At 34.2% G+C, this 22,131-nt stretch overlaps 1 long non-coding RNA gene across 1 annotated transcript; it reads left to right on the plus strand.

Moving 5' to 3' along the window:
• Positions 1 to 303: 303 nt before the first annotated feature.
• LOC116662752 lies at positions 304 to 11,663 on the plus strand. The gene is made up of 3 exons (XR_004318771.1): positions 304 to 714; positions 9,301 to 9,307; positions 11,652 to 11,663. It is a non-coding gene; the product is annotated as an uncharacterized LOC116662752 (long non-coding RNA).
• The last annotated feature ends 10,468 nt before the right edge of the window (positions 11,664 to 22,131 follow it).

The raw sequence follows: 22,131 nt of genomic DNA on the forward strand, positions 1-22,131 counted from the left end.
GGAAAAATCTATTTGTAATCATAACTACACTGTCAATACCATTCTTTAATATATTTGCTCATTCTTTATGAATTTTCCCAGAAATGATCTTGAATCTTTGCCAGATGTAATTTAAGGTGTTATAAATATTATTATCTTTATTCTTCTATAGATGAATTTATTTTTGTTTTGAAACACCCAACTCTACTGAATAGTGAACACTACAGTTCTTTTAATTTACAGTATCCTGAGCCCCCGCATTTTGAAGAAGACTGAAGGAGACTAAATGAATTTGGGCAGTACAAGGTTTTCTGTTTTTTAGTTTTTTTTTTTTTTAAGTTGTGAAAAGGACAAGCTTTATTAGGCCCCCAGCCCTAGTTCTCTTTCTCCTGCACAGTCTTGGTTCCCCAGAGAAGCCCAGTCCAGCAGGCAGCAATGAGACCCACTTTCCAGCCAGCAGGGGTATCTGTATGGATGGTAGAAGGTTTGCTGATGTGCTGGTGGTTGCCACCTCCGAAGGGATGTTCCACAGTTTTCATGGCCACACCCTGCTTGCACAGCCAGCAATTCCTCTTTGCCTTATACTTGTGGTGGGCACGGCCAGCTTTCAGAATGGACTTGTCAGTGTGGCCACCTCCAGCCACCACACTGACCACAGATCTGGCGGAGGAGATAACCTTCTTGGAGCTTGAGGGCAGCTTCACTCAGGTCTTCTTTGTCTCTGGGTTGTGAGAGGTAACAGTGGTCAAATTCAGTACAATAAAAAGTATATTTACTACCCAGTCTTTATCTTCCATTGTTCAAACATCATCTGAGAAGTCCCTTTTTAAAATCTGATCTTTGCGTATAAATCCGTGCCAGTCTCAGAAGCATCCTTCAACTTCTGCCATTAAATTCTCTCTCTCATTCTCTCTTTCTCACTCTCCCTGTCTCTTCTGTCTCTCCTAGTTGTGAGAAACTCTGGAACTGTAGAAAATTAGAGAATTCAGCAGGGTTGTCTTAAACTTTACACCCTCCCCAGTTTTACTTTGCTTTACATGGAAAATTATACTCCTTATGTAGTCATGTTGCTGGGATGTGTGGAAAAATACATAAATTTTTCTAAGAACCCACTTTAGGGAAACCCAGTAACACTCTCTACCCTATTCACTTGAGCCACGATTATGTAAGCAAAATCTCTAGGATCATTCCATTACCTTGGACATAAGTCTGTCCTGTGGTTCCGTTTCCTGTAAGTTTCCCAGATTCAGTTGTTCCCTTCCAGGTGCAGCCTCATGAATAAAGCTCTCCTTAGGGACAAGCTTCCTTGCCTAAATCTTCCATTTTCCCTATAATATCCCCCTTGCCTCACTTAGTCCAGGGGCAAGGCAGAATCTCTCTTTTTATCATTCTAATCTTTGTGAACACACAGTAATTAGACCCAAAGATGCAAATATTTTATTTTTAAGGTATATGTCAAAGGTGAAAATCAAGATCAAGTCAAAGAACTTTCCTCAACAGACTCTAAATCTTTAATCAATTCAGCCACTTCAAAGATCAGGATAGGTTTATCTTAGCAAATTATCCAATCTAACTAAATTATTCTCAATACCAAGGCATCCCAGAAACATATTTATAGTTATGTGTGTTGGAAATTACAGAGACTATCAGTGTATCTCAGAGTACAATACCTGATTAACCTGTAATCACCTGGATATTATTTAAGAACGCAAACTTCTGATTCACATCCCAGAACTACTTGGTGAGAATTGCAAGGATGAAGGAAAAGGGATCTGATTTTTACACACTTTAAAAATGAATGCATTGAAAACTGTAAAATGTAAATAAGAGCAAGTATTTTCAAAATGTTATGTGATGCAATTAACCCACTAACAATTACACATGTACTTGAAGTTGTTTACGTGTTATGTAACTAATCTAATTCTAGTTTCTCCTTCAGGGTAGACCAGTTGCTTGCCCTAACAGAAATATTATCCAAGTGTCAGGACTATAATAACCACAGAGTACAGATGTTTTTACCTTCCAGAAGTAAACCAGACATTTGAACATAATATCATATTGCTGTTGCTTTAAGGAATTTGGAATTTCAGACACTATTGATTGCATCTAAATAATTCAGTTTAGCTAATATGAGAGTTTTTATATTAGCATACATGGTTAGCTTCAAGATCCTGACCCTGGCTTTACTTCCCCAGACCTCATATTTTAGAAATAGATTGAATTTATAAACTTGTTATAAACAAACCTGTGGCTGAAGTAACTCCCAAGTAGCTAAACAACTGATTCTTAAAGTTAGTAGGTTAATTGATCTGTTTAGATTACCAAATGTTCAATATTTTTTCATTGAATTTTTACACAATTTACAAAAGGACAAGAATGTGCTTTTGAAAGCACATTACACATTAAATAAAATATTTGTTTTCATTTTGGTTAAATCATCTGTAATATTTTCCGCTTGACTACTAAAAAAAATTAGTGAAGACATCATTTAAGAATGCTTCCAATCAAAATATACTACTAATACAATTATTTATGCTTTTTGTACAAATTGAAAACAGGTACACATACTCAATAACTCCCTGAATTGACATTAAGCATTATTTTATTTCTGGAATTGTCTTAAACACGTGTGAAACTCAGACAAAAGTCTTTGAATAAACTAGACAAAGTAAAATGCTTATTGAGCTTACAGTATTAATTATTTAGCCCCTATTATATAGTGTAAAGCCAGTCAACACAGGCTATTAGGAAATGGTTTCTAGATTCAGTGTTCCTGGTTGCAGACTTCAGCCATGTTGCAGTATTAAATGTCTCTAATTCTCAGTTCCTGATACAGATGGCTTGAGCACTAAGTGAATTATTAGTGAACTGCATTAGTTAATGCTCACTCAGTGATAGCAATTATTAGACCCTAGAGGTGTTTTCCTACTTATATTCTTTATATATTCCAAAGTAGCTAAATATTTTTCTAATGTGGACCCTTCTAGCTCTGACATCGTGTGTGTGCCATACACATATCTGAACTTAAAATTCATTAACTATATTCCCTTCATTTGATGCAGTAAGAGACCAAAATGAAGGCTTTTCTGAAGGATAGAAGAGAATTTTACATAAGCCTGTGATGTCAAGATTTTTTAGGGACACAATGCTTATTAATTATTGGAAGTATAAGGATCATCTATAATTATTCAGATACAATAAAACATCTCAAAAATTGCCACCTCTGTTTGCTTTGTTTTCCATTTTTCAGATGAATGCCTTATCAAACAAACAGTATGTTTTATAAGTCTGTCGGGGCTGAGCATCACAGCTGTGGCCACAGAGCCGACAGACACAATGGGCTGCTCTGTGACCAGATGAGGTGCATATTCCATTCTGAAGCGCTGCTGTGTTATAATAAAGAAGAACATGAAAAAGTACTATGGATTCTCAACCATTTTATTAGCTACACTGAAAGAAGAGAATTATAATACCAGGTAACAAGAAGGAAAAATATCTTATTCTGCAGTGAATTATATAAAATCTAGTAGTGTGTATTATAATGTGAATGAGATATGTTTCTTTAACAAAGAACAATGCAGACTTCTAATTTTGTAACCTGTGACTTAATGTAAAAGAAATCCTATTTTTCATTTTCCTCAGGCTATTTCAACTAACTTCTTCTTCTAATTTGCCAGCCAAATTGGTTTCCCAAATTTGAATGTCTGCCTGTGCTAATAGAATCTATAGGGTAATGTAATTACTTAATCCATTCATTATACGGCGTAAAGATAGTCCAGTTAAAATGTCAAATAGAATCAAGGCTATATGAATGAGAAATATTTTCAATTGTAATTTTTCCTCTCCCAAAAGAGACATGAAGGTATAATTTCCTCCATGCATGGAATGTTTCATATTGGCTTCTCAAAATAAAAGTCTCAGGAGCCATTTCAAAGTACAAAGTACTTCATATTCATGACCTTGGACAAGTTTCAGAGCCTCAGTTTCCTCATTTCCAAATTGAGAATCATGAGACAAATGTCCCCTCACTGTATTATTAACCGAAAATTTTGTAAGTCCAGAAAACAATCAGTTTTTATAGAAGAGAATTCAGTGGATTTAGCAATTTAAAGGGATTGATGCAATTATTATATTAGATTGATTGACTTTGAAAGCTGAAATTTAATTTAAAAATGTTTTATCGAAAGAAAGGTAAAAGCTGCAACTCAGTAAACTTACATTTTGCCCTCATATGCTTGGAGCAACTCTTCTTTTGTCTCCCTCAGAAACCAGGCATCTCTGGGAAAGGATGTGACCCACAAGCAAGGAGGAGTCAAAAGGGAGACAAGTTTTTGGAATCTAATTAGAATAGAGCCCATTCTAATTATTCTGTGAAAGTTTTCAATAGCAATGTATCCATCCAGGATGGAGAGCGAGAATGAGATAGAAAAGATAACCAACATTTTATCTGCAAAACACCCACAAACATACATACACAATGTGATTTTAGTAATCTCAATGGGTCTAAAATAAAACAACTTTCTGTAAAACCCATACAATGTGAAAAATCTGAAGACAGAAACCTACACTTTAAAGGACATAGAGTATTCATTCTTTCAACACATATCTTTGAGTGTTTAATACATTAGACACTTGACATACATCTATGAACAAAACATCAAAGATCCCAGCTCTTGTAAGGATGTCCATTTTAGGAAAGGAGCTAATATATAAATAAATAGTAGTTACAATATACAAATTAAATATAATGTTGAAAGTGAATAAATGCTTGGAAAAGAGAGAAAGAGAGAGAGAGAAGAATGGGAGAGAGAGAATGGGTAGATAAAGGAGATTGAGAATATCTCTTTGCAAACTACTTTCCAACCACAATCAGCTGCATGCAGTATAGACATGGAACAGTCAGGGAGGTAAATTTAATCAGATTTTTCAAAATGAGTATGTGAAACCAGAAAGGGAACGTGACCTGGGGATATATGCAAGAGATGATTATCATGACTGTCTATAGGATTAAACCCAGTAAGCAAGACAGAGAAATCATCAAATGGATAAAGAAGACTTGAAAAAGAAATGTTGTGTAGGTTCCTTGAAATGTATGTTTGATGGGCCTAAATGAGGGAATAAGAGAGAATAAGTTTGTTCTAAACCTGGATCCTTACATGAAATGAAGCTTAAAGATATTGGTAATGTATAATATAACATAATAAAGATTCTAAAAGTAAAATTGTATTTCTGTAAAACAATAATAAAATAATATGCTTTAGTATTCTATTGAGTAATTTTACTAAGAAAAATAAAGTCATTAAAATCATGTCAAATTAAATCCAACAAATGATATAAACATTTTAGTATTTTATTTGCAATTTGACATTTGTCACTGAGATGACATTGGAAGCTTGCATTTCTTTCCCTTGGTTACATTGGCTGGCATTTTTCCACTGTAGAAACAAAGGCACAGATAAAGATATGGCTACTGATAGACAGAGGTTCCAAGACTTAGACTCAGATATTGACTCTTGCTAGTACTTTCCAGAAAAATAAGCAAGCCTCCCTGATAGACATGTTTAATCATGTCTCTTTATACCACTGCTAGAGAAGAGCAACAGACATAGGAAAAATTCATTGTTATGTCTAATGATAGGAGTTCTCCTATGCAAATTATTTAACTATTACTTATGTTACTGTTTTATGTAATATCATAATTATATGTAATATTTAGAGACATACCAAAAATTAATAAATAGAAAATTGACAACTTGAGGGAATAAAATTCTGAATATGCTGTTGTTTGTTATTTTGGATGAAGAGGGAGGAACTCTCAAATACCTTGAAATTGACTTTTGATTAATTGCATTTTTTGCCAATCTCCATAACAAAAAGTGCAATTTTTCTTATAGCAGAGATGTCAGTGCTTGTTTTCCTAACAGATGCAATGGTGTCCAACTTCATGCTATCCTGACACCCTCCCTGAATACAACACAATATATCATTTTGCAATTTGAGTATAATGAAGATCCTTCAATGTCACTTTTTCTCTTTGTAATGTGCTCAATAGAGGTTTTATTTCCTAATCTACAGTGAGTTTGCACTTGAAAGACTAAAGATTAATATTAGACCTTCTGATTGAAGTATAGTTTAACCTTAGTGTCATATTTTGAAACATCCTAAAATCCTCTGCTGGAATTGATATAAACACGTATTTTTATTCAGTCCAATAATTTTTAAAAGAAAAAAAAAAGTCTTTTTTTAGTGAATTTCCAAAAAAAAATACTAAAATCGTCAATGACAAGGTTAACATTTCAGGGCATTCAATCTGTCTTTTGAATATGCATTGTCAGACAAGCCCTAGATACCACCAAAATATGTTTCCCCCACAGTAAATCATCATCATGATTGCCATTATTGATCTGTAGAGTCAGTAACCGAATCTATCCATGGGATTCAGCACCATCTATCTTGATATTATATTGCCCCATCCTCCTGCCTAAACCCATTAAACTGTCATCTGTGGGTTTACATCATTTTTATTTGAGGGGCCTAGTGAAACTTTGCACTTTACTTGTTTTCTAAAACACTTCTAAGACCAGACTATCTCATCAGGAAATTTTCATTATTTCCTGTTAATATCTGTTACCAAGATTGGAGGACATAATAACTTTTAATGGAACTATAACCATCATCACTGAATATAGCTTGGCATTATAGTGTGTATGGTTTTTTTTTACGTCTATACAAGTACTTATATGAATGTATAATATGATGAAAATTTACATATATTGGAACATGGGAAATATTATGTAATGATATCTGTCTTGGGATACATAAAGAATCAATTAAGAACTGGTGAATTTAAATACTATTCACCTATCTCTACTATTAGAGATTACCTATCACTCCAGTATAATTAAATAGTAATAAAGAAGATATTATGTACAAAGTATTTAGTTAATATATTTTCCTAGAGTTAAACTGAAGATTTTGTAAAGTATGAAATCAGAGATTTTTTCCTACCTTCATTTTCAAAGACTTTTAAGGATTCATTAGTGGATTTCAGTGGGTATATGGATATCTTAACAATGCATGCAAAAATGTTTACCTCTGTGCATTTCTGCTAATTGGTGAGGAAAAGATCAATAGTTTTCAGTGTCTCAGGAGATGCCAGGATCCATAAATTATTAAGAGATATAGGATAACTAGAACACATATTTTTTAATTTAAAGGATAATTATAAAAATCAATTTGCTGAAAATAAAAATGTGGCATAATTTACTTAGCTTACACTCAAACCTTTGAAAGTAAGCATTGACTATGGGTTTAATATCAAAATGAAACACAAAACACTGCACATCTGTAGCCTAAAGCTTATTGTGTGAAATGTGTTAGATGAATTCAGAGTAAAGCAAATACATACTGCATGTAAAGAAGAAGAAATATATCTATCTCTCTATATCGTCTATCAATCTATTTATCTAAAACATTAATATAATGTATAGCTTTTGGCTTATGAGTTACTTTTTATATTTTTGCCTATATTTTCTCTATTCCATGATTATAAATTACTTTTTATACTTATAAAAGTATAAAATTTGCTGCTACAATATAGTGCATTTGTCAATTATATTTCATAGGTGACAAAATTTTGAATTTTTAAATCATAGAAGTTACGTGCAATTGAACGGCTATTCTAATTGTAACATAAGAAAATAAACTACAGGTAACGGAAAATAATTATTCTCATTTTTGTTCTACATTTTTCCCACATCAATATCTCTGGGGACAATTTGAGAGACAGAAAAACAATTTTCCTTAACTTGATAGAAATTACAATGTTCAAACAGAGGAAAAACAAAATGTTTTCTGCTCATGGTCACAAAACTTCACTGTTGTTTCTCAAATCCCTGAGAACCAAACAGTAAAGTTTTAACTAATCTTTTTTTTAAACTTTATTTTGGAAAATACAATCCTTTACATTAGGGTAAATTTTCCAGAATTTGTGGAAGGACTAACAAAAGCAATGCTTAAAGAAATTAAAACTCACACACACCACATCTTCTCTAAGAAAATTCGTGTAATACAAAGTGCTTACCACATACTTAGAAACGGATTTTACAGTCATACAATGAATATACAATGAACTGGATTCTAGGCCTCAGAGAGGGAAAATGATGTCTATCTATTATGCCTGTATCTTTAAGGAACTCACACCCTGGCGAATTATATAATTATGATGTAGCACAATGAGTTCACTGCAGTGATGGCGATTTCCCCTGAGTAGTATAAGAGTACATCCAGTGATGCTTTTCCTTAGAGAACTAGTGGGGGGCTAGAAAGATTTTCCAGGAAAGTGACAGCTACACTACAATGTCAACAGTTGCATACTGATCTTCAACTGGACCATTCTGTGAGCTCCTCGGTCACAGTCATACTGTCTTGTATAACTGAATTTAACACATGGTAAAAATATATCACATGGCATATATCATATGGCATACATCATATCACTTGGCAAAGTATATTGTACTCATTGGGTTCTGTATGAATACTTGACAGGGAATGTAGTTAAGGGATATATTCATCCACATTTTATCATTATTCACTCTAATTAGGTCTAATTTTTTTTTTTAAACTGGGCTACTCTTAAGCATGTTTTACAGACAGAAGTTAAACATTGGTGTAAACGTTGCATCTCAATATTTTTAGGATTTCTAACATATTGGCCATTGAAACAGTTCCAGCTGTGATAAATTTTGCAGTCATAGGCAAAATTCTATCACAAAATGCTATCCCTCTTTCATTTCTATACCTACAAATAGAGACATATAGAAAGTGATGAGGAAACCAGTAAAGCAAATTGCATAAGCAGTACAGTAAGATAGAGACTGCTGAAAGGGACCTCAAGTTATTTGCGATAGCCAGAACATAGCAAACAAACTTTTTAACAATAGATGAGTTTCATATATTCAAAACATCTCTAAAGATGTAATTAAGCTTGGTTACTGATTTTCATGTTTAAATTATCTCTTTGAAATTTTTTGTAACTAATATGAATAAATGTGTTTTGCTCCAACAGAATCTCATTTTATACTTTTTTAAAACCAAAAGCATTTACTGAACAGACGGTGGACACATTCTTTCCACCAGATATTTGAAGAGGGGTAAGAATAGCCCTAAAGCTGTGGGCCCGGAAAAATTCATTCTCTGTGATAGATGTCTGGAATATTCTCAGATGAACAAGTATTTTTTCTGGGCCTTAAATTTTAAACAATTTACCCTAATCCCTCCACTCAAAATTACTAAGAGCTTCCAAAAAAAAAAAAAAATGAGCATACGTGTGAGAGAGCCTGGGGCACTGCAGACAGGGGGAGAGATTGTGAGGATGAGCGAATGAGGACTTAGGGTGAGGGTGGGGGAATAGTCAGGAGAGATTTTGTAGCAGGTTTAGAAATTCAAGTTATTATTCTGCAGGCAGACACAAACAACTCGAGGATTTGTGTATAGATTTGTTTACAAAATCTAAGCTCAGTGTGAGAAGTGGACTCAGCACACAAGAGATGGGATTTTTCCAAGGCCTAATGAGAGAGATGCTAGCTGCCCTGATTCAACCTTTCCAATTCCACACACTGAAAACAAGTGAAGGCTCCTGTAGCCTCATTCAATTGTCTGCCAAGAGTAGGGCGGCGAGAGCTGTCTACTTTGGGTAAAGGCAATAAGGGTGTGGGTACATTTGTTTGTGGAGAAATTGAAAACAATAATAACATTGAATAAATGTCATTGCTCTTTGTATTATCATCATGCTCTAACAATGCTAAACTGTATCAGAAACTATCTTTTGTTAGCCTAAGTTCTAAAAAGTTCTAAACAATTACTGAGGTTAATGTTTAGTTTCAGTAATATAACTACAAGCTTCAACTTACTACATTTGTATTATTTACCCTTTAATAAACCTTAATACAAATCATTTCTTTCTATGTGGAAGTTAATGAAGAGAATTTCTAGTTATACAGACAACCCTCAGTGCTCTGAGACTTAGTTACAGCAGTTCATCTTGAGAGTAAATTCATAATGATTTTACCTTCTTTCAGTACATTTTGTGTCTCCAATCTTAAAAGTATTATGTAATACTTTTTGCAAGAGCTGTATGTAATTTTTTATCGGTTATCTGTTTCCCCCATGTGAAGTTTTAAATGAGGTTAATCAGAAGCAAAATATATTCCCAAACAGCCAGAATTGGCCTTGAAAAATGCGCTGTGAAACACTATGGTTTGAAATCATTCTTTGAAAATCAGTGCATGGAAATTGTGGAGTAGGCCATTAATTATGCAACCACAAAAGTAAGGAAATGGAACCTTCCAAAAAAAGTAGATTCAAATTTCAAAGAAGAATGCCTGGAGAACTGAAAAAAGATGCTCATACTGGCAAAGACTTCAAAAGAGAAATATTTTACTTCCTTGATTATTTTCATCAAGAACTGGATACTCATTCTGAATTAATGAATCAATAATGTCAATGTTTGCTATCATTTAGCGTTTTTAATAATTTTTGTAGTAGAAAAATACCTTTAGAAGGTTTTAATAAATATAATTGAAATTTATGATGCATTTTTAAAGATATTTTAATGGAAAATTTGTGAGAGCAGAAAAAATCTATGATAACAGATTCCCAGGAAGGATTTTTATGAATCTCTGCAAAACTTATATTTAAGACTTTTCTTAACCACCTATATACATTAATTTGTGGGAGAGAATAAATTGAAAACTAAAATGCTTTTCAAAATTAAAAATAATAAGAAACATCCTTGACCAATAAGGAGAGAAAATAGATGGACAAATCTGCCTATAATAGATATTGGACATGAAGAGAATCTCTTTAAAAAAGTAACTAACAACTTTGTACAAGGTAAGACTCAAAAACAAAAACTGTAATGTTATCTGTTAATGCAACAATCAAGATAAAGGCATTTTTTTCCTCCTTTCCAAAAATTATACTTAATGAAATTAAAAAGTAACAATCTGTTATTTTTCTCTTTGCTTGATATTTTAATTTTTTGTCATGACTTCAAACATAGGAAGTTTGATAAAATTCTCATTGTGCTTTTTTCTGGCCATTATTGACACTTGTTTCATCTTATCATTATTCCTAAAAATAATTGTGTCTTATAGATAAGGTGGATGTTAAAATATGATTTACTCTGGCTGTTGAATAAGCCAGGAATACCACTGCCTTTATTAGACCTCCAAAAATCTCATTTGAAGTCTAACCTTGTGCCACCCTCTGAGAAAATTTAAATAAATTCTATGAAAAATTCATTGTATAAATCGGATACTAAGGAATTTTGTTAGATATGATAATGGTATTGAGATTATTTAAGAAAATGACTGTACTTTTTATATCTGCACAATGAGTGAAAGGCTAGGAAGGACTGAGATTTGCTTAGAAATACTTTATCATAGAAAAAGAAAAGGAAAAGAAAGAAGGGAGAAATTGAAAAGAGATGAAACAAGTTTAGAAAAATGTTAATCATTTCTATTTCAATGATGTATGTTTGGAGTTTATTCTTTTCTCTCTACCCATAAAATTGATGGAATTTTTCATAATAAAAAATACTCAGAGAAAGAGTTTATCTTGATATATGGACTTGGATTGACACATTATGTCATTATGTTTTCTGAGAGAAGCTGACCTCCAGTACGACTGAGTAAAAGAAAAAGTTTTACTTTCTTGTCTTGCTTCAAAGACCCTAGTTCTACACAAAAATTGTGTAGTTATCCTTCCAGAAGAGAGATTCAGAGATGTGTATGTTACTGACCAGGGTTCTTGGCCTCCTTAAACAATAGAAATCGATACCGGGACAGGAGAGAAATTCAGGCAGGGCTCTACTGGGACTCGTACTGTAGCAGGAGGTGCCCTTGTTTGTTCCCTGAGGGGTGCGGGGCAAGCTGGTCCCTTAAATGGGATAAGGGTAGAGGCAGGTCTAGTGGTTGGGCTGGAGAGTTGGCTTTGGTGGTCTGCCCACCCCCTTGGTGGTGCTGTGTGCAGGGATCATGCAGAGTGTCCTATTTCTGCTCCTGACTCCTCAGAATGACAGTTGGGTTTTTGGTCTTTTTGTATCTTATTGCTCAAACTCACACCAGCTGCTGCATGTACACAGTTATTTTTAGTCCCTTACAGTTTCTTGTATCCTGTTGCTAAGTCCTGGTGCAAGCATTGCAGCCCAGGGTCCTAGGTCCCAGGCTGTGCAAGCAAAGCAGCAAAGGGCTCAGGTCCCAGGTCCCAGGCTGTCTCACTTATTTTGTCAGAAGAATAGAATACTTGGCTTGGTCAGTCTCTCACTCTCTCTCAGCAGTGCATCTTATTCTGCCTCCATTCAGAAATTTCAACTTGAAAAATAAGCAGATCTGAAAGTGAAAAAAACATAGTAAGGACGGAGAGAGCTCTTGTAATGCATAATGAAAATTATGAATTAGTTTTTTCATCAGGTCAGAGATTCACAGGAATACTCAGTGGAATTAAGCAAAGAGTTTAACTCAAGGTGGTAATATCCCACCAATGACATTACTGGCCTCGATTTACTACTTTTTATAAACCAGAATCTCTTCCAACTGGTTTGTGCATTCCATTTCTATTTGTAGTTCATGAAAAAAAAAAGTAAAAACTCACTAATCTAAAGAAAATAGACCCCCAAAATTAGGAAAATGTTTGTAATGAGTAGGCAAACACTTACAAAAAGTGACGCCATGAGTTTGGGAAAAGAAAGTGAGTGTTTTTAAAAAAAGAAGCTGAATCCAAGCATCTCATCTATCACCATGGAAGCCCCAGGTCAGCTAGCACAACTATCCCTACATAAATAATACATGGAATTAAGGTGAATGAAGCAACTAGTTGACTCATAAGGACAAGAGCCACATGGAAACATAAAACTAAGGTGGGAAAACTTATGTATATATAATTATTCAGCTCAGCAGAGCAGGAGCATGAAATCTGGAGTCATGAAGAGGCAGATTTCATGGCTGGCTCAGATATGTAAGGTCTGGCAAGAGATGGGCAAAAATCTTGACAATACAAGCCTGTTTACAATCCCACGAGTTTGATCATACAAGATGGCCTTGGTGGACCTTGAAGGTAGAATTGGCAAGATCAGTGGATTTAATCAGCTTTATTAGAATAGATCAAAAATAAAGAATAAGATAATATGAATAATTAAAACCAGCAAATGCCTGAGCAGCAAATAAATAAGAGGTAGGACCAAGGTTTGAGGCAAAAATTGGGAAGATTCCCAGGCAGTGGCAGGCAAAAAAATGAAAATGACAAAGTTAAACAGGAAGGAAGAACAGAAAAGACTGTCGCAATAAAGAAGACAAAACAATTCACCTCCAATTAAAAAAAAAAAAATTGTAGAGTTTTTAAGATGCGGGGTGAAAAATAGTAAATAGGCTGCTCTGCTTGCTAATTGATCTAACCTAAGGAAAAGTCAACTATCTTCTATCTTCCTCGCAGGAAGGAATTTTACAACTTGGAATTAGACTGGAAGGCAGTAGCTCTTTCTTTCTTGATGATTTCATTTCAAAAAGATGGCTCCTAGGTCCTTAAGAAAGACAGTACTTGATTGCAAAACCGGCAAGAGGCTTTTTTAAAAAAGATTTACATTTCAAAGGGGCAGAGAGAGAATTTTCACCTACAGGTTTTCTAACATAAATATTCTAAGAAAAGGGAGCTCAGGAGTCTATAGAGTCAGGGAGAAGCCTATCTGACATTTAGTCAAGCCAAGGGAGATAGGAAGGCCATCTTGGTCAGTAGGCTTTGTTACAGTGGGGAACTGAGGACTAGAACTGTCTCAAGTTAGTAGTTACCTTTGAATTTTTGGGAAGTCAATCCTTCTATACTTTAAAAGAACCTCAGTTGTTGGGTTCTAATTACCCTTCTTCATTTAATACTTTTTCTTGTTCCAAAATTATTTATTAAGGATCTAATATGTACCATGCTATGTGCCAGATTCTACAAGAAAGGCAAATAACATATGGTCCCTGCACTCAGGGACTGATAGTCTGGGGGAATCAAACAAACAGCCATTTCAGGGTAACAACCAATGTAGCAAGATTCATGTTTCTGCAGAAGCACAGAAAAGAGTCGTTAGATTATAAGGCCCAGAGGAACTAACCCTTGAACTGAATTTTAATTTTTTTGTTGTTGTTGATTTACAATGTTGTGTTAGTTTCAGTTGTACAGCAAAGTATTCAGTTTTATATATATATATATATATATATATATATATATATATATATATACACACACACACACACATGCACACACATATATATATATATTTATTTACATATTTACATATATATTTTTTTCAGGTTCTTTTCTGTTACAGGTTATTACAAGATAGTGAATATAGTTCCCTGTGCTATACAGTAGGTCCTTGTTGTTTATTTTATATATAATAGTGTGTATATGTTAATCCCAAATTCCTAATTTATCCCTGCCTGCCCTTTCCCCTTTGGTAACCGTAAGTGCTATCATATGATATTTGTCTTTCCCTGTCTGACTTACTTCATTTAGTATGATAATCTCTAGCTCCATCCATGTTCCTATTTTTTTTAATCAAGGCACATTTCTCTTTTAAGATTTTGGCAGAGTTATCAAATGGTCCTTCACCAAGGACTTCAATAAATCTAGAAGCCCAACCATAACTAAAAGAGAACGAAAGTATGGTCAGTATCAGAGGACGTCAATATTTGACGTAAAACGCTTTCAGCCAAGTTCCTAGTTTGTATTTCCAGTTTGAAATCATCTAATGAGACTAGCTTGTGTTGTACAAATGGGAGAAGGTAATGTAAGCATTTGGCTCTAGTACAGAACAGATAGAGAAGGACAGTTGCTGATAAGCAGCTCTTGCCAGGAACAGATGTTAAAATACTAAAAAAGATATCCTAGGTCTGAGTCAACTAATATGGGAAGGAAATGATTAATTAATGGGTGATAGGGCAATGCTGTGTAGAATCTCCTGTGTCCATTGAATCTTTCTTTTCTTCCTGGATGCAAAGTTAAATTATTCCTGTCCCTCCCCGCAACCTTGTAGGAAGGTAAGACAACGTGATCAGGTTATGGCCAATAGAAAGTAGACAGAAATGATATACTTATCTTCCGGGTCTATTGTTTAAATTTTCTTTCTCTCTCTCTCCTTTTTAGGACTAGGCAGGTGAAGATGATTCAAACATTTCTGAAGGAATTTTTGTTTACTTTCATCAAGCTATAGTTATAGTTATACTGAGAGGCAAAGGATGCTGTGTCCTGTACATTAAGCTCTTAAAGCTGTCATTTTCTGTTGCTGCCTCAGTGAAGATGTTTGGAAACCTTTCTAATGAGCATAACCTTTAATGTGTTTGAGTATGGTTATTAAATCTGTCTAGGTCTTTCAGGCAAGGTATTCCCAATTCTTCAACTCTCTCTTTACATATCATATGTTCCATCATTCTTGTATTTGCTCTCTTATGAAAATTTCCCATGTCTTTTCCATGCATTTTTATGTTCAGTAAACACAAATAGAAGATATGGTAAATACTCTAGTAAAATACACAATTCATGAAGCATTTTCTATTATTTATTCTCCACTTCTGTAGATATTTCACTTATGCAATTATTTTGATCTCTCTGAATTTGAAAAAGCATAAGAAATATTCACATAACTGAATGCAATACTGCATAATGTCTTAACACAAGCTTTTGAGATTTTTTTATGAAATTTCATAGCAGTATAATGTAGTTAAAGAGACTAGGCTATGGAGTGGTTTTAAATTGCTTTGAAATCCTCTTTCTAACAATTAAATGTGTAACATTGAGTATGTTATTTTAGTTCTATGAGTCAACATATTATTCTTAAAATGAAAGTATTAATATAGAGATGGAAGATTTTTTAAAACTAAATGTATTAATGAATCAGATATAATGGATTTAAATTTCCTAGAACTCTCCTGAAAACTGTACTTCCTCATTAAAACTTAGTGTATCATTTGAACTATATATGAGAATCTTTACTGAAGGCTATTGATTTCTACCAAATGAAGGCACAACACTGGTATTTAGATTCATTTTATCCTTTGTATAGATCCTACATTCTCTTTTTTCCCCCAGTTTTTACAATGTTGATGTTGTATTCCACAAATAACATATTTCAGTGTTTCTCAATCTTATTTAGCCGTGAAACTCCTCGTTCACAGGGAATCCTTGACGATCAAAAGGTAAAATAAATAAGATCAAATCTGCTCTCAGGTAATCATGAGTTGATAGTTCAGTGTTTCACCTTCTCATTTTACCTTCCCACCCACTGCTGTCACCCTCCAGAGAATTTATTTTAAAAAAACAGTTACTGGGGATATACCTATTTATAGGAGGACTATATCTAAACTATCTTTTCTTAAGTAGAGGTTTTATTTTCTACAACATTGTAATATTTTTAAGATATAAAGTTGTGTGTGTGTGTGTCTGTGTGTGTGTGTGTGTGTCTGGTGGATGGAGATGATGCTATGTGTCCATCTTCAACCCTAACATACAGGAATGATAATACTGATTTCTTTCAAAAATTATTTTTAGTTCTCACAACTCACTATTCCATTTCCTTTGCCTAATGATTTATCTCTAAAGAATGTATTTTTTTTAAGTTTTGCAAAGAAAAAGCAAAATGGCTTTCCACATTTACACTATTATATATCCCTTCCCCCCAAGCCAGAGGAACACAGATGAAAAAGAACTGTAACCCTACTGTACAGTCAGTGCTTTATTAAAATAACAGGTACACATGTTTCAGAATCTCATCAACTTGCAGCTCTTTGCTTATTTTATTTATGTATTTCCTTATTTTCACAAGTTAATTTAAAATATGTTTACTAGTATATTATGAAGAATCTCAATAAATAATTGAAATTACTACTGTGGAAATAGATCTATTTTGTAGTCTGAAATATGCATATTACATCTTTTGCCGGAAAAGAGGATACTACCTTTTCTAGATAAGGAATAGTCATCACATACGTTACTGTCTGAATTTCCGTGTGATATAGCACAAGGTAGCATAATATGTCACAATAGCAACACTGGGTACCATGCACTACTGTGCTATAAACTTTGAATTGTTTTATTGATAGCCAGGCACTGTAAGCATGAGTATCTGGTTATAATTCAACATGAACAATGTTTCTGCAGGCGTTTTAACAGTGCAAATTTGTATTGTTAGTAAAATCTAGGCTTATGCATGGCAGGTAAATATAAAACAGCAAAGACACGCTACTTCATGTTTTCGTGGCCAATGCGTTAAAAAAAAAAATTCCCAAATGCAAAAAAGTTTTATTCTCTGTTATGCCAAAGAGATACAAATATTTGTCAGTGTTGAATTGAATGAATGCTGTGTTTTACTTGTGATTTGTTTCTCTCTTCTCTAAACACATTGATTTTAACAGATTTCACACTTCATGCTTAATATATGTATGTATAGAAAAATATGTGTATTTCACTGAAGTAATTCTGAATTAATCAAAGAAAACATCATGGTTCTTAGAGGCTTATATGAGTTTAAACATATTAGTAACCTAGTAAAGTGCCTGGTACTCAAAGGAAACTTATTTCTTTCAATTTCCTGTTTTCCATAATTTTAAATTTATAATTTACTTTCTCCAATCTTCAAAAATAATTCTTCATATCTAATCAGTAATCAGATTCAGCTGATTATAAGGTCTTAATATTTTTTGTGTCTGCTCTCCATACCAGAGTTGGGTATTATCTGAGTTAATATTACCAGCTACATATACATTGACCTCTCAGCTTTTAATCTTTTTCTCCTCGAAATTTTCTTTCTAAAATGTAAATCCAGACATGCTATGTCCTGCATTGTCTTTTGTAACTTTTAATCACCTTCAATATCAACTCTAAACTTCATAAAATGGGATATACATGCACCTCTAACCTGAGATTTCAGATTTTGCCTCTGGCCTCTCTTTTACTATGTCCTATCTAGGACTTCCTACTTCAGCTATTCTAAATCATAGAGCATGAAGCTTGGCCAGTGAGGCAGATGGAGCTGGAAGGATGCAAGGTGGGGATGAGGCAGGAATAGGCAGCTTCCAATGCAAAAGCATATGGTGAGCAGGCATCAAGATTAACAACCAGAGTGACATAATGGCACCTGCATTCGGGGTACATGTCTGATTCATACTCTGCACTATGGTTGGCACATAGTAATATTCTACTCATGTTATATACATTAGTAAATAACAGAATGAAGGAAGCAATGGGTTATATTCTTTATTATGGTCATTATGAAACTGGGAGAATATTGTAAATAGAGTTCATGTCAACTCTTACTATAATGTGAAATCATGCTGTAAATGATGAAAAGTCAATTTCCAAGCACTAGGTCAGGCACTTTCTGCACAATGGAAAAAAAATGATCTATAAAGCAACTTGCTTGTATGTTTCATTAATCAGTTATTTAAATCTATCCTATATACATATCATCAGAAGATGTGTGTGCTCTAACCTTCCTATTAAAGGAAAATATTTCAAGCTTAATAGGTAATCAGGAGCCAGGCACAATACTTTTCACTTAAACACTTGCTTGTGAATGGATAACATGAATTCTCCTGCATACAACACTAAAAGACTGCAGTAGAAATTCAAAAACAAGTTTTGGGACTATTCCATTCAATTCAGATACATACTCTATTTTAAACATTTTAAAGCATATTCATATTACATGGTTATCTTAGTTATATATGAAGATAGGGGCACGGAAGAGTGGGAAAGGCAGGGTGGGAGAAGCTGGTGGAGATAAAATGACATAGATAAGTTAGGAATATTTATTTTCTGTAGTTAGGACCTGAAAGGAGACATAAATAACATCAGGATACAAAGAAACAAAGTTTTTTCCTGAAAAAAATGATGCACATTTTTCTCTATTATTTTTCATAAATAGGATTCTCTAAGTGAAACATGAAAGGGCCATTGAATGCAAATTATAACAGAGAAATAATTTGCTTTAATGCTTCGTATAAAGATTAGAATTCTGTCCCAAATTAGGCTTTACACAATTGGATGGTGGACAAGAGGTGGAATCCTTACCCACAACACTATAATTGCAGATTCAACATGGAAGCTGTGCTTCCAGGAGAAGCATGAACAGCTCTAGCTTGCTGGTTACAGTTTTGCAGATATTGACCCTCCAGTGAAAATTAACTTTAGTGACACAGTATTTCCACTGATGCAAAACCCCTATAAGTCCCAGAATCACCTAATTCTAGTCATAACTACTATCCATCCTGAAGACTGGAAGACATTTATCATCTTCTGCTGTGCTTTTCTCATTGTGAAGTGACACAGTTTTAGGTGCTATAGCACATGAACTGTTTGCTGTCAGGGTGCCTGTGAATGTGATCATTCTACCAAAATTCAGTCATCCCTGGAGAGACTTGGAGAGATGGAAATAGTTGCCATCCCACAGAGAATTTGAGATTGATCCATTCAATTTACTGTACAAAAACACAATGTGTGGGATTATCATATACCCCGCTTTGAATTTTCTTATGTTTAATGCAAATCTGTGTAGTCAACAGTTCAACATAGAAAATGCCTATTTACCTACAAATAAAGTCTCCATCTTGGTGCTTTCAAGCATTGAAAAAAAATATATATATGCACACACATGTATATATGTGTGTGTATATTTTTAAAATTTATTTACCTAGGCTATTTTACATAGTTGCATAGCCTGAAGGCCAATGCAGCTTTCAATGCCACGTTGAAAGTCAAGCTATTCAACAGATATATTAAGAAGGCTGACTTATCTAAAATAGCTTAAATATGACTCAGGAAGAACAATGTTTATCTGTGGTTCAAACCCCCTTTGATTATTGATTCTTGTTGAGTTTTTTCTAATAGAAAGTTTCATTTTCATTCTTTTCCTAGCAATTTGATGAATGTAGTGTTTGGGGCATTTTTTAAAAACATAGCTTTTAGTGCATTCCGGAAATAAACTGTACTTGTTGATCTGGAATGTTCCAAGAGTGGAGACTTTCAAAAGATTTAGATATGACCTATTGGTATATCTCATTGTGGCAGACCACCCTGGGGGGACCTTCAATAATTTCCACCTCCTGATGTTCACACCTTTGTATATTCCCTTCTCTTTGGGTGCAATGGGATCTGTGACTTGCTTCTAATAAATGTGACAGAGGTGAAGGAATATTACTCCTGGGCTTAGGTTACACACATAATATGGCAGAGATAGTGGTATATCTTCCCCATGTTTTTAGCAGGCTGAAAAGAAAGATCCATGCTGGATTTGAAAGTGAATAGCCATTTTTGAGAGGGTCTCTGGAGAGGGTCATGTGACAAGAAACTACAGACAGCACCCAAGAACTGAGAGCAGTCCCTGGGTGGCAGCCAGCTAGAAAACAGGAAGGTCAGTCCTACAGACGCAAGGAGATAAATTCTGCCAACGATCTGAGTCTGGAAGTGGTTCTTGTCCTGGTAGAGACTCCGATGAAAATACATCCATGGCTGGCACGTGGATTGTGGCTTGATGAGACAGAAACTCTTATTTATCAATTTCTGATTTACATATTTCTGATTTATAGAAACTGTGAGATACTAAATGTTGTTTTAAAACACTAAATTTGTGATAATTTGTTACACAACATAGCAATTAATACACTCATACATGAGTATGTGTCTGTAGCTTCCATAGAATAAATACCACAATACATTGGAACCGTATGAAACCAGCCACGATTTTTTTTTAAACTGCTATATTTAGAAGTTATTTAATAGTTCAAGGAGAAATATTTAACAAGAAAATTATTTCATTTTTATATTTTGTGCCCTGGATCCATTAAAATGAGCATCAAAGTAGGCTGGAGAAAAAGCGCTATTCTCCCCTGACTTACAGTCCTTAAATGCTATGGTTCTAAATCAGTATCATCAATCAGAATCATCAGTGAAAGTTATTAAAAAGCTTCAAGAATGATTAAAACTGATTCTCAACCCCTTCGTATTTGGGCCAACTGAATATATATCTCCATATTCTCTATCTTTAGACACTTCGGCGAGGGAGCAAGTAAGAATTGGGATGGCTCCTCAAATGAAAGTAGCCTTTTTAAGGACTGCAAAGGGAAATCCGATGCACACTCCTAATTAGCAGCCACTAGTTTAATGGCCTTCTGGTTCCTGCAAGACAAATATGGTCTGACATTCAAGGCTGTTCACAGTAGGAATCTAATTCCCTTCCTAACATCCTGCCTTGCATTCCGGATGCACTAAAATGTTCTGTTCTCCAAAAAGACAGTGAAATCTAATGTCATTTGGTCTATGATGTACCTGTAATGCCCTTTTCCTACTTTGTCACCTAGCCAGTTTCTTCAGTTCTTTCAAGCATGACTCCCTAGGCCTGCGTCAATGGACACTCCTTTCACTCTGCAAACTTGCTGCCGAGTGCATACTTCTTTTAGCACAAAGGCTGTTGTACAGTGACTTGTACATATATTTATCTTTTTCATTAAACAACTATTTTTTAGCTAAGGGTCAGTCTCATTCATTTTTAATATGGCCAGTACTTTAAATATATTTTATATTTATATATATATGTAATATAGTAAATTTCTATGTAGTAAGCACTGTATAGATAGATAATCATTGAATCAATAGATTTAATTTGAAGATGTCTTTACAAAAATAATGAGTCCTTCAGAGGAAGCTTTTACTCCATAGTAATTTCCAGAAATGGAATGGTTTACTTTGCCTGTCAGTTTGGATAAGCTATAGTACTCAGTTCTTCAATCATACACTAGTCTAGATTTTGTTATAAAGGTAGCTGTGGATGCTGTTAACATTTACACTCAGTTGACTTAGTAAAGCAGATTACCCTCTATAATGTAGGTGGGCCTTATTTAATTAGTTGAAGAGCTTAGCAGAAAAGATTGAATTTTCCTGAAGAAGAATCAATTCTTCCAACACTACTGCAGCATACAAACCTTGCCTGAGTTTCCAGACTGCTGGTACATCCATCAATTTTTGCATGCAAGACTGCAGTATTAACTGTTACATGAATTTCCAGTCTGCTAGCTAATACTGCAAATTTCAAACATAACAGCCCTCCCACAATTGCTTGAT

The sequence above is a fragment of the Camelus ferus genome, chromosome 1 (assembly GCF_009834535.1).
Source record: "Camelus ferus isolate YT-003-E chromosome 1, BCGSAC_Cfer_1.0, whole genome shotgun sequence".
NCBI classification, from domain to species: domain Eukaryota; kingdom Metazoa; phylum Chordata; class Mammalia; order Artiodactyla; family Camelidae; genus Camelus; species Camelus ferus.